Genomic DNA, 16,305 nt, shown 5'->3' on the forward strand with positions numbered 1-16,305 from the left:
ATAAACAAACAAACAAAAACCTGGTCACTATGAGAATCTCTATCTTGTGCCTTCAGCCACAACTTCACCAGGTTTAAAGAGAAAACCCCTTTCTCTACACCGCCATTCCCAAGGCGAGCTCACTCTCTGGCATCAAAGTTCCCTGGGGTGAGTTTTCTTCTAGGATAGTCCAAGGGGAGAGGTAAGGAGTCGGAAGTCCAGTTCAGGGACGAGGATTCCAGGATGAGCGTGAATGGGAAGGGGCTGGGCCCAGCCTGGGGGTTCTCTCCCTAGTTTCCACAGACAGATCCTTGACCAGGACTCAGGCAGTCAGTGTGACAAAGAGGCTGGCGTAGGAAAAGAGAGGTCAGGACAAAGTCCCAGGCCCCAGGCGTGGCTCTCTGGGTCTCAGGCCCCAAGAGCGATGACTGCACTGGGGAGTCACAGGGTTGGGGATTGCCCACTCCCCTAAGTTTTGGTTCTCCCAACCTTCTTCCTGGATACTTGTGACATAATCCCACTTCTCACTCCCATTGGGTGCCGGGTTTTTAGAGAAGCCAATCAGCTTCGCCGCGATCCCGGCACTACGATCCCGGCACTACAGTCCCGGCGCACCCACCCGCGCTCAGATTCTCCCCAAACGCCGAGGATGGGGGTCATGGCTCCCCGAACCCTCCTCCTGCTGCTCTTGGGGGCCCTGGCCCTGACCGAGACCTGGGCCGGTGAGTGCGGGGTCGGGAGGGAAAGGGCCTCTGCGGGGAGAAGCGAGTGGCCCGCCCGGCCCGGGGAGCCGCGCCGGGAGGAGGGTCGGGCGGGTCTCAGCCTCTCCTCGCCTCCAGGCTCCCACTCCTTGAGGTATTTCAGCACCGCAGTGTCCCAGCCCGGCCGCGGGGAGCCCCGGTTTATCGCCGTGGGCTACGTGGACGACACAGAGTTCGTGCGGTTCGACAACGACTCCGTGAGTCCGAGGATGGAGCGGCGGGCGCCGTGGGTGGAGCAGGAGGGGCTGGAGTATTGGGACCAGGAGACACGGAACGCCAAGGGCCACGCGCAGATTTACCGAGTGAACCTGCGGACCCTGCTCCGCTATTACAACCAGAGCGAGGCCGGTGAGTGACCCTGGCCCGGGGCGCAGGTCACGATCCCTCCCCATCCCCCACGGACAGCCCAGGTCCCGGGTCTGAGTCCCCGGTCTGAGATCCACCCCGAGGCTGCGGGACCTGCCCAGACCCTCGACCAGGGAAGAAACTCGGGCGCCTTTACCCGGTTTAATTTCAGTTTAGGCCAAAATCCCCGCGGGTTGGTCGGGGCGGGAGCGGGGCTCGGTGTTCGGGGCTGACGGCGGGGGCGAGGCCATGGTTCTCACACCATCCAGAGGAAGCATGGCTGCGACGTGGGCCCGACAGGCGCCTCCTCCGCAGGTATGAACAGTTCGCCTACGATGGCAAGGATTACATCGCCCTGAGCGAGGACCTGCGCTCCTGGACCGCGGCGAACACAGCGGCTCAGATCTCCCAGCACAAGTGGGAAGCGGACAAATACTCAGAGCAGGTCAGGGCCTACCTGAGGGCAAGTGCATGGAGTTGCTCCGCAGACACCTGGAGAACGGGAAGGAGACGCTGCAGCGCGCGGGTACCAGGGGCCACGGGGCGCCTCCCTCATTTCCTGTAGATTTCCCGGGCTGGCCTCCCACCAGGAGAGTAGGAAAATGGGACCAATGCTAGAATATCGCCCTCCCAGTGGTCCTGAATGGGAAGAATCCTGGGTTTCCAGATCCTGTACCAGAGAGTAACTCTGAGAGCCCACCCTGCTCTCTGGGACAATTAAGGGATGAAGTCCCTGAGGAAATGGAGGAGAAGACAGTCCCTGGAATACTGATCCGTGGTCCCCTTTGACCCCTGCAGCAGCCTGGGGCACCAGGAATTTTCCTCTCAGGCCTTGTTCTCTCCCTCACGCTCAGTGTGTCCATGGCTCCGATTCCAGCTCTTCTGAGTGCCTTGGCCTCCACTCAGGTCAGGACCAGAAGTCCCTGCTCCCCCATCAGAGACTCGAACTTTCCAAGGAATAGGAGATTATCCCAGATTCCTGTGTCCAGGCTGGTGTCTGGGTTCTGTGCTCCCTTCCCCATCCCAGGTGTCCTGTCCATTCTCAGGATGGTCACATGTATGCTGCTGGAGTGTCCTATGAGGAACGCAAAGTGCCTGAATTTTCTGACTCTTCCCCTCAGATCCCCCAAAGGCACATGTGACCCAGCACCCCGTCTCTGACCATGAGGCCACCCTGAGGTGCTGGGCCCTGGGCCTCTACCCTGCGGAGATCACACTGACCTGGCAGCAGGATGGGGAGGACCAGACCCAGGACACGGAGCTTGTGGAGACCAGGCCTGCAGGGGACGGAACCTTCCAGAAGTGGGTGGCTGTAGTGGTGCCTTCCGGAGAGGAGCAGAGATACATGTGCCATGTGCAGCATGAGGGGCTGCCAGAGCCCCTCACCCTGAGATGGGGTAAGGAGGGGTGTAAGTTGTCTCTTCTCAGGGAAAGCAGGAGACCTTCGGCAGGGCAGGGCTGAGGCCTGGGGGTCAGAACCCCTCACCTCCCTCTCCTTTCCCAGAGCCGTCTTCTCAGCCCACCATCCCCATCGTGGGCATCGTTGCTGGCCTGTTTCTCCTTGGAGCTGTGGTCACTGGAGCTGTGGTTGCTGCTGCGATGTGGAGGAAGAAAAGCTCAGGTAGGGAAGGGGTGAGAGGTGGGGTCTGGGTTTTCTTGTTCCACTGTGGGTTTCAAGCCACAGGTAGAATTGTGACTTGCTTCATCACTGGGAAGCACCGTCGACACACAGGCCGACCTAGCCTGGGGCCCTGTGTGCCAACACTTGCTCTTTTGTGAAGCACATGTGAAAACGAAGGACAAATTTATCACCTTGATGATTGTGGTGATGGGGACCTCCCAGCAGTCACAGGTCACAAGGGAAGATCCCTACTGAGGACAGACCTCAGGAGGGCAGTTGGTCCAGTCCCCACACCTGCTTTCCTCATGTTTCCTGATCCTGCCCTGGGTCTGCAGCCACAGTTCTGGAAATTTTCCTGGGGTCCAGGATTTGCTGTTTCCTTAAGGACCTCATGCCCCATGTCCTCCCTGACCTCTCACAGGTTGTTTTTTTCTCACAGATGGAACAAGGAGGAGCTATGCACGGGCTGCCTGTTAGTATGGGGGATTAGAGGGCTGCTCCCTGAGATCGTTGGGACAGTGTAGACAAGATTCCTCCTTTAGCCACATCTCCTGTGGGCTCTGACCAGTTCCTATTTTTGTTCTACCCCAGGCAGCAATTGTGCTCAGTACTCTGATGCATCTCATGATACTTGTAAAGGTGAGACACGGGGGGGCCTGAAGTGGGTGGGGGTGAGGCAGAGGGGACATGATTCTGTTGAGGGGTTCTCTGGATTTAGACATCTTGACCATGTGGTAGGCTGTTCAGAGTGTCACCAGGTACAGTGACTGCCCTGGATTTGTTTATGATTATTTTCTCCTGTAGCTTGAGACAACTGCCTTGAGTGGGACTGAGAGATACAAAATTTCTTCAGGTCCTTCCTCTGACACACACCATTGTAATTTCAAGAGCTCCTGACTTCTGTATCTGCACTTGACACGTGAATATATCTATGTGTCTGTTCCAGTTAGCATAATGTGAGGAAATGGGCGACTGGTCCACCACTGCCACCAGGACCACCACCCCACACTAACTTGTCCTCTCTTCCCCGGTCAAGTTTTTTTTTCAGCAGAGGTGAGGCTGGGACATTTCTATTCATGTCTTAACTTTTAAGTTTCACTGAGCTGCCACTTACTCCACTATTCAAAATAAGAACCTGGATATGAATTTTTCAAATTCTTGCCATGAGGTTGGGTTGATCGTTCAATGAAAGGAGAGCAAGACTCTTAAAACTTGAGAGAGGAAGTAAAACCTGAGAGCCTTCCAGAATCCATTTTTGCTGTGCTGGGCCTGTTGTAGATGGAGACAGGAGAGAGAGGGCTGTGAGGAGCTGAGTGTGGACAGCCTATGCTCAGTTCATCATGGAATTTGACGTGGTCATTCATTGGGTTGGTCATCTTCACTGCTCCATTGTTTGTGTCCCTTCAGTAGAACCTTGTTTCACCAGGACCTGTGATCACAGGGACACAGACATTGCCTGGGCCTTGTCCTGTCTCTAGGACCGTGGACAGCAAGGGCTTCATGGGCTGGGTCGGGCTTCATGGGCTGGGTCAGTCTATGGTCTGGCCCTAATATTTTGTATCATTATTTTTGGTTTCTTTGTTTCTGTAGAGGACTATGCCTGTTCCTATTCTGGTGTCTGTGTTCTGATCTCTTTCTCCCCTGGGTGTCCCTCATCTCTGACAGCAGCAGGAGTCATTTTTCCTGTCATTAACCCCACAAGGTGGAAGGCAGCCCCTGCACACAGAAGTCTGTGGTATTAAGAGATGAATTTTCAAGCCCATGCAGCTTTTACCCTATTTCCAGGGCTCTTTCTTGGATTGTATTTTCTATCTTTTCCCCAACCTTTTTAAAGGAACTAGATTCTGAAATTAGCAGAGAAGAGGGACGCCACAAGTTCTCATCTTAGGTAACTTTCTAGTGGAACTCCTCTTCTGCTCAGCTCTCCTACCCACTCTCCCTTCCCTGAGTTGTAGTAATCCTAGCACTGGCTCTAATGCAAACTCATGGATCTATAAAGCAAAGTCTAACTTAGATTTATATTTGTTTGGAAATTGGGATTCATAGTCAAAGATTGTTCTTTCCTAAGAGGGAAATATAATTGCATGCTGCAGTGTGCAGAGGGGTTGGTGTGAAGGAGGGATGCGGGGAGGGAGGGAGGGAGGACACACAAGCAGCACTGCTGGGAAAAGCACAGGCGGCCTGGATGTCAGTGTGAGGGGACCTTGTGCTGTCGTTGCTGCAAAACCGCATTTGGCCTGAGGCTGTTAATAAAGATACTGCCTTTAGAATAGGAGGTGCTCTACAGTGATCATTCATTCAGCCGACATTTGCTGTCTGCCAGACATATGACAGAATGTTTTTGCATCTGGGGAAAGTCATTGAAGTAAAATCAGAAAAATCTCTAGCCTTGTGGAGCATGTGTTCCAGTGGGAAGAGGCAGACGGTACATACACTCTAATATATGCAGAGTAAATGAGGAAAGTGTTAGAAGGTGATAAGTGCTGTGGAACAGGTGATCAGAGTATGGGTTGTGGGACAGAGAAGGTAGCTATTGTGCCGGGGTTGTCAGCGTGGGCCTTGTTGGGAAGGTGACCTTTGATGAAATATTTGAAGGACATAAAGGAATTTGTCATGAGGGTATCTGGAAGAAGTTTTTTCTAGGGAGTAGGAACCTTCAGTGTCAGTGTACCAGGGCAGGATCATGTCTGTGTGTTCTGGGAAGAACACGGGATCGGGTATGGCTAGAGCAGAGAGTCACTGAGATAAGGTCAGGGGTTTGGTCAGATCATGTGGGCATAGGGCTCGAGTATGTGGGAAGGATTTTGATTTTGAATGAGATAGTTTTAAGCAGAATAAAGACATGCCACAACTTCTCTTTTAAAAGGATCACTGTAGCTGCTCTGCTGAGAACAGAATCCAAAGGCCGGCGATGAGCAAGGCAGGTGGGAAAACTGTAGGAAATGAGTGCAGTATTTCAGGCTGGAGATGTCGGTTACTTCAACTGGGGTGTGAGCAGTGGAAATAGTGGGACGTGATTGGATTCCTACTATTTCCAATCACTTTATACCGCATTTTCTAATGGACTAAATCTGGGGTATGAGAAAGAAGAGTAAAGGATACCAAAAATGTCAGACTGTGACTAAAAAGAGTTGCCATCAGCTGAGAATGAGAAGACTAGCAGGAGCATATGAGAGGAGGGGACGTCACAGGCAGTCACTATGGGAGATGTGGGATCTGAGATGCCGCTGAGAAATACCAGTGAGGTAGTCGGGTTGGCAGTTGGACAGATGAATCTGGAGACATTTAGGAGAAATAGACTTGGGAGGTGATGTCATATAAAAGTTATTTAAAGCCTTGAGTCTGAATGACGTCTCCAAGGGAGTGATTGGCTGTAGAAGAGAACAGGAACAAGGACTGAACACTAGGCCTCCGTTGCTAAAGGATCTGATCAGACAACACACCTAGATCAGACTGCACAGTCCTGACCCACATCTAGAAGGTACATAGACCAGGGAGTTCTAGACTTTCCTGTGGACAGGAATCACCTGGACATCACCTTAAGTCTAAGCTGATCTGGAATCGAGAATGAGATTTCCTACTTATATAATGTTGCTGTTGGCGCTGATGCTGCTGGTCTTCAGATCCCACTTTTGGTAGCAAGAACACAGACCAGGATTCCTAGGCTATGCATCAGCCTCGCCTGTGAGGCTTGTTAATAAGCAATTCCTGCACTCCATGCGCAACATTCTGACACAGGGGCATCTGTGGAGAGGCCTGAGTATTCTACAACAAGCCCACAGCAAACCTGGTGCTCAGCCAGATTTGATATCACTGAGATCAGTAGTTGGAGAATGCCCAGGATGGGGAGGGGTCTCAGACCCACATTTAAGTGTTGCTTTATTCTGGGTTTTTTATTTATTTATTTATTTATTTATTTATTTATTTATTTATTTTTAAGGAGGATGTGTTTCTTTAATTATAAGACAGGATGCTGAGAGATAAATGTCATTTTCTCTGTCATGGGGTATAGCCAGATGGAAGATTGAGAAGTGGCTCACAGCTCAGCAGAATGAAAAAATATCTGAATGCTGCTTTCTGAAACTACTCTCCAGAATGATTTCACACTCACTCCTTGGAGCAAACAATGACTTGCAAATTTTTCTAATTTAAACATAAAGGAGTGTACATATTGGTATTAGTATTCATTTTATTTTGGGGAAGGGCACTGTATTAGTCCATAGTCCGTTTTCACACTGCTGATAAAGACATACCCAACACTGGGAAGAAAAAGAGGTTTAATTGGACTTACAGTTCCATTTGGCTGGGGAGGCCTCAGAATCATGGTGGGAGGCGAAAGGCACTTCTTACATGGTGGTGGCAAGAGAAAATGAGGAAGAAGCAAATGCCGAAACCCCTGATAAACACATTGGATCTCAGGAGACTTATTCACTATCATGAGAATAGCATGGGAAAGACTGGCCCCCATGATTCAATTACCTCCCCCTGGGTCCCTCCCACAACATGTGGGAATTCTGGGAGATACAATTCAAGTTGAGATTTGGGTGGGGACACAGCCAAACCACATTGGACACAGAACCAGGTTTGAAGCTACACAGCCAGGAACATAATCCACAGCCACCCTAATTCAGATCTCTCATAGGAACCACTGCCCCTGCTCCTGAGCACAGATGCTACTGCATATACCTCTGATACCCTGATGGCCGACACTGGGCCCTGTGGCAAAGACTGCTATCACTGCTGCTCCTGAGAACTGCTCCACTACTGCTCCTCAGCCATCTTTACCAAAATGCAGTATTTACTGTCCCAGCCTCTCTGTGTCATCTCATCCTGATTAGAAGCCCACATGCGGTTATCTAAATTGTGCAGCCAAAGCCTCTTGCAGTGTTTAACTGCAATAATGTTGGGGAAAGTGAATTTTTCTCTTTTGTAGAAGGAGGTAGTCCCTGCCTTCTAATAAGACTCTTCAACATAGGAAGAGAATTCAGTTGCTGGAGGTAGAGGGGTGAGGGATGGAAAAAGAATGACAAATTTCAATTCCTAGAATCATGTTCTGAGACTAGAACTTTATCTAGTACATTGCAGGCACCTGGGTTTGGTTGAGTGTATAATAAATGACATAGTTCAACTTATTCCCTTGACAGTTTGTTTTGGGGTCCAGCTTTTGTCTACCCCAGTTTTCACACACAGATACGTGGAGAAGCATTGTGTGGTGGTAAAATGATTACTTGAAAGCCTTTTTCCCTATCTTTGTCTCTTGCTAGGATTAAAAACCCATATCTGTAAGACATCAGAGGATCCATGTATACACTGACATTTTATATAAATTTTTAATATTTTGTTCTATCTGCACATGCTCCTAGGGAGAGTTATCTATACATTCACCAGTTTTAATGTGACTGCTCACAGAAGCCTAAAAAACCATCCTAATTTAGATGCCATTTTACTCAAACTATTGTATGAACAGCTGATAACCGTACTGTTTTTAGCAGACCCAGTGACATGGTATAAATGCTCATCTTTTGCTTGACTGTTACTAGTCTGGGATGAGATAAAGTAGAGGTTTACTTGCATAGTTCACTCACAGTTTCTATATGTATATTATTGTGGGCTGCTAACAAACAGTCCACAGACCAGTGCTAGCCCACAGACTGCACTTTGAGAGTAGCATTGGTCTAGATGTACTTGTATTCCAGCATCTACCTCGGTGTCAGATTAATGGCAGGAATTAATCAGTAGCGAATGGGGATTCCATTTCCAGTAATAGGGTGAACTAGGTTTTAAAGCTGCCTCTTCTACCAAAAACAACTAAAAGATGAAATGTGAAAATCACCCAAAAGTATAGAAATATAAAAAAGGGAATAATCTTTTTGGTCAAAATATAAATGTGGGCAGGATTTAGAAAAAGGGAAGTTGCTTTTATCTTGAGGGCATTTGCCAAATCTGGAAAAATCTTAGCTTTGGTTTTCTCAGCTTCATATGGTATAGTGCAAAGGAGGTAATTCTCAGAACTTGTTTGTATAGGGAGTATAAGAGGAGACACTTTTGTGTACCCCATGAAATATGGGAAACAAAAGATGTGTTTCCTCAGAGTAAGAAAAGAAAATCTGTTTCATCCCCCAGCACAAGAGTATTCTAAAGAAATTTGCCTTTGAGTCAGCAAAACCTGTTTTTGAGAATTTACAACCACCAGCCAGCACTCCTGCAGATTTGTTTCCCAAACTAGCTTTACCGTTTTGGGCCAAAATAACCTCAAAGCATGATTTTGATTAATAATTGTCCTGGATTAGCGATGATCCAAAAATTGGAAGAAGGAAACAAAAATCTTTATAGGAATGCATATTTAACCCATATGTCAAAGAATTTGCCCAAATAATTCTATAAGGAAAAAGCTGCTCAGAGCATGAACTGTATAAAGTACAAGTGGAGAAAAGTCAGTCTGATTGAGAACCAGTGGAAACAATAGATAAGAGGCTCATAAAGCTTCAATATTTCAATTATGAAACAAAGTAACGTAACTAGTATTACATTTAAAATAATTATGAGCTGGGCACGGTGGCTCATGCCTGTTATCCCAGCACTTTGGGAGGCTGAGGCAGGCGGATCACCTGAGGCTGGGAGTTTGAGACCAGCCTGACCAACATAGAAAAACCCCGTCTCTACTAAAAATAGAAAATTAGCTGGGCGTGGTGGCACATGCCTGTAATCCCCGCTACATGGGAGGCTGAGGCAGGTGAATCACTTGAAACTGGGAAGTGGGCATTGTGGTAAGCCGAGATTGTGCCACTGCACTCCAGCCTGGGCAACAAGATCAAAACTCTGTATCAAAATAATAATAATAATAATAATAAAATAATAATAATTATGACAAGCTTGAAAATGCCTACAGAATGTATTAACCTAAAAATGACCTGTTTTTCAAAAGAACTAAAGTTAGTTTTTAGGAAGTAAAATTAACTTTGATTTTAAAATTTTTAACTTAGTTGAATTAAAAATTAAAAAGTCACGATCTATTGACTTTTGCTTTGGATTATGATGGAATAACAAGGACCAGATTTACTCTCATGCCTTAAGCACAACAAACTCAAAATAATATATGAAAAAATAGCTATGTACTCAGATACTAGACAGCAGGTATCCCAGAGACTGTGATCTCTGGGAGAAGGGGAATGGAAGAGGTAAGGTCTACAGTTGTCCAGCTTTCTTCCTGGACAGAGTTTCCAAGGCAGAGTGCAGAGAGGCAGAGCCCTAACCAGGAGGTTCACTGAGGTGAGGGGACAGAGTTGTGAACTTGGAGACTCCAGGACATCCAGAATATGCAAAGATGAAGGCACATAGAAAAGACAGTTGATGATAAAAAGCACTGTAAGTCTGCAGGAGGTACCCCTCAAATTTTCAGTTAATCAGCATATTATATAAGGGAACTACCCAAAGACAGGGAAAGAATTATCTGAAAGGACTTCAGAGAATAGTACCCAGTGATATACAGGGCTGGAAATAATGCCTGTTCCCACTAGCCAGACTGGAAAACCTCATAATTTGCTGAGCATTGGATAGAGTATTCTGAAGGGTCTTATGTCAGCAGTGGTAAATAATTAGCCCTGGACTAAACACTTTTTGTTTTTTTGCTAAAAGATATTAAAAGACTTAAAATGATCAAACAGCTCCTGAATAACTTAATTTGTCCCAGTAAAAATAAAAAGCTCAGCTGGGCACGGTGGCTCATGCCTGTAATCCTAGCACTTTGGGAGGCCAAGGTGGGCAGATCACCTGAGGTTGGGAGTTCGAGACCAGCCTGACCAACATGGAGAAATCCCGTCTCTACTAAAAATACAAAATTAGCTGGGCATGGTGGCGCATGCCTATAATCCCAGCTACTCGGGAGGCTGAGACAGGAGAATTGCTTGAACCCAGGAGGCAGAGGTTGCAGTGAGCCAAGTTCTCACCATTGCACTCCAGGCAACAAGAGGGAAACTCTGTCTCAAAATAATAATAATAATAATAAAGCTCATGAATACTTATAGAATGCAAAAGTATCTGGCACCTAACCTGGTAAAGTCATGTCTGGCATTAAATAAAAACAATCACCAGGCATATAATAAAAACAAGAAAATACAACTCAGAAGGCAGAGAAAACAATCAGTCTAAAGTTACCTAGAACTGACATAGATGTCAGAATTAGCAGGCAATAACATAAAACAGTTATTGTAAATGTATTCCATATGTTCAAAAAGTTACACAGAGACATGAAAGATACATAAAACATCAAAATCAAACTTCCAAAGATGAAAATGTCACACATAAAATACACTGGATGTGAGGTGAGATTAATGGTAAACTTTATGCTGTAGATTAAACAGTGACTTTGAAGACATAGAAATAGAAACTTTCTGGGCCAGATGCGGTGGCTCAAGCCTATAATCCTAGCACTTTGGGAGGCTTAGATATAGAAGGAATGTATCTTACCAGGATAAAGGCTATGACAAACTCACAACTAACATCATACTCAATGGCGAAAGTTGCATACTTCTCCTGTAAGATCAGGAACAAGACAATGATGCCCACTCTGGCCACATCTATTCAATATTGTACTGATAATTCTAGGCAGAGTAATTAGGGAAGAAAAAGAAAAGGGATCTAAACTGGAAAAAAAGAAGTCAAATTGCCTCTGTTTGCAGATCACAAGATCTTATATATGGAAACCCCAAACACTCCACCAACATACTACTGGCACTGAAAAAAAAAATCAGTGAAGTTGCAGCATACAAAATCAGCATACAAAAATTAGTGGTACTTTTATATACTTACCAAAAACTGTCTGAAAAAGAAATCAAGAAAATAATCTCAGTTATAACAGTATCAAAAAGAATAAATTAGGAATAAATTTGATCAAGGAGCTGAAAAATCTGCACACTGAAAACCATAACATAATTGGAAAAAAAGAACCATAATTGGAAATAAAGAAGTCAAATTGCCTCTGTTTGCAGATCACAAGATCTTACACGTAGAAACCCCAAACACTGCACCAAAATACTGTTGGAACTGAAAAAAAAATCAGTGAAGTTGCAGGTTACAAAATTGGCATACAAAGATTAGTAGTACTTTTATATGCTTATAAAAAACTATCTGAAAAAGAAATCAAGAAAACAATCTCAGTTATAACAGTATCAAAAAGAATAAATTACTTAGGAATAAATTTGATCAAGGAGCTGAAAGATCTGCACACTGAAAGCCATAACAGTGACAAAAAAAATTGAAGAAGCCACAAATAATTGGAAAGATATCCTTGTTCTTGGATCAGAAGAATCAATATTGCCAAAATGTCCATACTACCCAAAGCAATCAACAGATTTAATGTAACCCCTATCAAAATTCCAATGGGATTTTTAACTGAATTAGACAATCTCAAAAGTCGTATGGAACCACAAAAGAACTGCAATAGCTAAAGCAATCTTCAACAAGAACAAAGCTGGAGGCATCACACTTCCTGATTTAACATGATACTACAAAGCTATATTAATGAAAAGAGTATGGTACTGGCATAAAAACAGCACATAGAATAATGGAATAGAACAGAAAGCTCAGAAATAAATCCATGCATATACAATTAACTAATCTTTGAAAAGGTGTCAATAATATATAATAGGGAAAGGATACTCTCCTACATATATAGTGATGGAAAAACTGGATATCCACATGGAAAAAAATAAAACTGCATCCCGATCTTACACCATATGCAAAGTCAACTCCAAATAGATTAAAGATGTAAATGTAAGACCTGAAACCACAAAACTTGGAGAAGAAAGCAGGTGAAAAGCTCCGAGACATTGGCCTTGGCAATGATTTTTTTGGGGGTATTACCTCAAAAACATATGCCAAAAAAGCAAAATTAAACAAGTGAGACTATCATTAAAGTTTTTGCACAGCAACACAACAATAAACAAAATGAAAAGGCAAACCACAGAATGAGAGAAAATATTTGCAAACCTTATATTCACTAATGGGTTAATACGTAAAGTCTATAGACTCCATAGAACTTCATAGCAAAAAACAGATAACCCAGTTCAAATATGGGCAAAAGACCCGAATAGACATTTTTTCAAAAAAGACATACAAATGGCCAAGAAGTACATGAAAAGGTGCTCAACATCATTAATCATCAGAGAACTGCAAATCAAAACTGCATTGACATATCACCTTACATCAGTAAGAATAGCCATTAACAAAAAGACAAGAGACAGTCAGTGTTGGTAAACTGTAGAGAAAGGGAACCCTTATACATGGTTGGTAGGAATGTGAATTAGTAAAAGCATAATGGAATACAATATAGATGTTCTTCAAAAAATTAAAAACATAACTACCATATGATACAGTAATCCTACTTCTGGGCATATATAAAAAATGAAATCAGTAAAGAAATTTCTGTACCCCCATATTAATTGCAGCACTATTCACAATGGCCAAGATATAGAAACAAAGTAAGTGTTTATTGATTAATGGATGAATAAAGACATTGTGATACACACACATACACACACACACGAATATTATTCAGACATGAAAAGGAAGGAAATACTGCCATTTGTAACAACATGGATAAATCTGAAGGACATTATGCTAAGTGAAATAAGCCAAACACAGAAATAAAAATACTGTATGATCTCATTTATATGTGTAATCTATAAAGTGGAATTCAGAGAAACAGAGGTAGAAACAGTCAGTTGAATTAACTTAACTTTGACCTGAGGCTGCCTGTGTACCTAAGTAAGTAGGTAAACAAATCAAAACCTAAGTTAGGAGTATAACTGTTAGCTGGGGTTCACCCAATCACAAGCAGCCAACTCATCACACCATGCCCAAATAAGGCAAATGCCTAGCTGTAGCCAATCAGGTGATTTTTCTTCTTCTGGGTCTGGCACATAAAGGCTTGCTGCGCACACTCCTGAGTGGAGCTTTCTGACCCTCTCCTGGTTCTGAGTGCTGCCAAATTTGTAAATTATTTTTTGCTTAAATAAACTCTTCTAAATTTAGTTTGTCTAAAGTTGATGGAATTTTTTTTTTTTTTTTTTTTTTTTTAGTGGTTACTAGGAGTCATGGGTAGGGGAAATGGGGAGATGTTGGTAAAAGTTTACCAACTTGCAGTTATAGGGTGAATAAGTTCTGGAAACCTAATGTACAGTGTGAAAGGAAAAATAATCTTAGGTCCCCAAAATCACTAAGCCAAAGTGATTTGGGCTTACAACAGGATGGCAACTATTGGTATACTTGAAATTTACTAAGAGAATAGATCTTAAGTATTCTCACCACACACAAAAATATTAACTATGTGTCACAGATATGTTAATTAGCTTGATTGTGGTAATCATTTCACAATATATATGCATTTTAAAAATCATGTTGTACAACTTGAATATATATAATTCTTGTTTGTCAATTATGCTTCAGTAAAGCTAGGGAAAAATAAAATACTTAGAAATAAATGTAATAAAAGAAGTACGAAATTTATACTACAAAAAAACCGACAATATTTTTACAGAAATCAAAGAACTAAATAAATAAAAAGATGTTCTTTTTTATGGATCAGAAGACAGTATTATTAAGATGGCAGTATATCAAAATTGGTCTACAAATTCAATGCAGTTCTATCAAAATCCCAGCTGACTGCTTTGCAGAAACTGACAAGATGATATTAAAATTTATATGGAAATTCAGTGAACTACAAAAGTTACAAAACTTTTGACAAAGAACAGAGTTTGAGGAACTATACTTGCTCATGGCAAAAGTTACTACAAAGCTGCAATAATCAATACAGAGTGATACTGACATAAGGATAGACATACAGATCAATAGAATAGAGAGGCTAGAAATAAAAGTTTATAATTATGGTCAATTAAATTTCAAAAATACTGCCAAGGCAATTCAGTGGGGGAAAGAAAAATCTTTTCGAGAAATTATACACAACTCAATAGCAATAAAACAAATAACCTAATTCAAAAATGGACAAAGGACCTGAATAGACATCTTTCCAAAGAAGACATACAAATGACCAACAGGTATATGAGATGGTGCTGAACGTAACTAATCAGAAAAATGCAAATCAAAATTGCAATGAAGTGTTACCTCACACCTGTCAGAATAGTTATTATCAAAAAGATAAGAGGTAATAAGTGTTAATGAGGGTGTAGAGGAAAGGGAATCCTTATACATGGTTGGTGGGAATGTAAATTGGTACAAGCATTATGGAAAACAGTATGGTTTTTCCTCAAAAAATTAAAACGATCTTTCCTTAAAAAAATTAAAAACAGAACTACCAGTATATGATCCAGCAGTTTTACTTCTGGGCATGTATCCAAGGAAAATGAAATCAGTATCTCAAAGAAATATTTGCACCCATATGTTTATCACAGCATTATTTCCTGGAAATAACCTGAATGTCTGTCAACTGATGAATGGATTAAACATATGTTTTACTCTGTTTTATGCTGCTATAACACAATATCACAGACTGGGTAATTTATAACAAATAGAAATGTATTTTCTCTCGGTTCAGGAGGCTATGAATCCAAGATCAAGGCACTGGCTAATGGTGAGAGCCATCTTGCTGCATCATCACATGGCTGAAGGTAGAAGGGCAAGTAAAGTACAGAGAACACACTCCTGGAAGCCCTTTTATAAAGGCATTAAAACCACCCCCAAGGGTGGAACCCTCATGGTCCAATCACCTCTCAAAAGTCTCACCTCCTAATAATGTTACAATAGCAATTAAATTTCAATATGCAGCTGGGTGCAGTGGCTCACTCCTGTAATCCCAGCACTTTGGGAGGCTGAGGTGGGAGGACTGCTTGAGTCCAGGAGTTCAAGACCAGCCTGGGCAACATAGTGAGACCCCATCTCTACAAATATATATATACTTCAACCCATGTTGAAATATAAATGGGTTGAAACAACATGGGTTTTGGAGGGGACAAAAATTCAAACCATAGCAATATGGTGTGTATGTATACACACACACACAAAATGGAATAATAGCCACAGAAAAAGGAAGTACTGACATTTGCAACAACATGGATGAACCTGGAGGATATTATATTAAATGAAATAAGGCAGACACAGAAAGACAAATACTATATAACCTCATATTTGCAATCTAAAACAAGTGAAACTCATAGAAACAGAGGTAGAACGGTGGTTACCAGGGGCTTGAGTGGGAGAAATGGGGAGATGTTGGTCAAAGGGTGCAAATTCTCAGTTATATAATGAACAAGTTCTAGAAATCTAATGTTCAGTATGGGCAGTAATGGATTTGTTAATTTGATTGCAATAATAATCATACAATGTATATGTGTATTAAATCATAATGTATGCCATGCACAACTTTGTCAATTAAATGTTTTTTAAATATGAAATGGCCAATGGTTAAAAAAAATTGTGCTGATGTAACTGTATATCCACCTGCAAAAGAATGAAGTTTGACCCTACCTCATATCATATACATAAATGACTTAACATGGACCAAAGACCTAAATGTTAGTGCTAAAACTATAAAACTTACAAACAAAAATGTATGCAAAAACCTTCATGACCTCGGATTAAGCAGTG

General features: G+C 43.0%; 1 long non-coding RNA gene and 1 pseudogene across 1 annotated transcript in view; one reads left to right on the plus strand and one right to left on the minus strand.

Annotated features, from left to right (window-relative positions):
- LOC112440070 (uncharacterized) overlaps window positions 1–16,305 on the minus strand; it is a 106,521-nt gene that overhangs the window by 38,415 nt on the left and 51,801 nt on the right. The gene's annotated exons all lie outside the window — the stretch shown is intronic.
- On the plus strand, window positions 548–16,112 carry LOC100983015 (patr class I histocompatibility antigen, CH28 alpha chain-like; annotated as a pseudogene).

This window comes from Pan paniscus, chromosome 5 (genome assembly GCF_029289425.2).
Source record: "Pan paniscus chromosome 5, NHGRI_mPanPan1-v2.0_pri, whole genome shotgun sequence".
Taxonomy (NCBI): domain Eukaryota; kingdom Metazoa; phylum Chordata; class Mammalia; order Primates; family Hominidae; genus Pan; species Pan paniscus.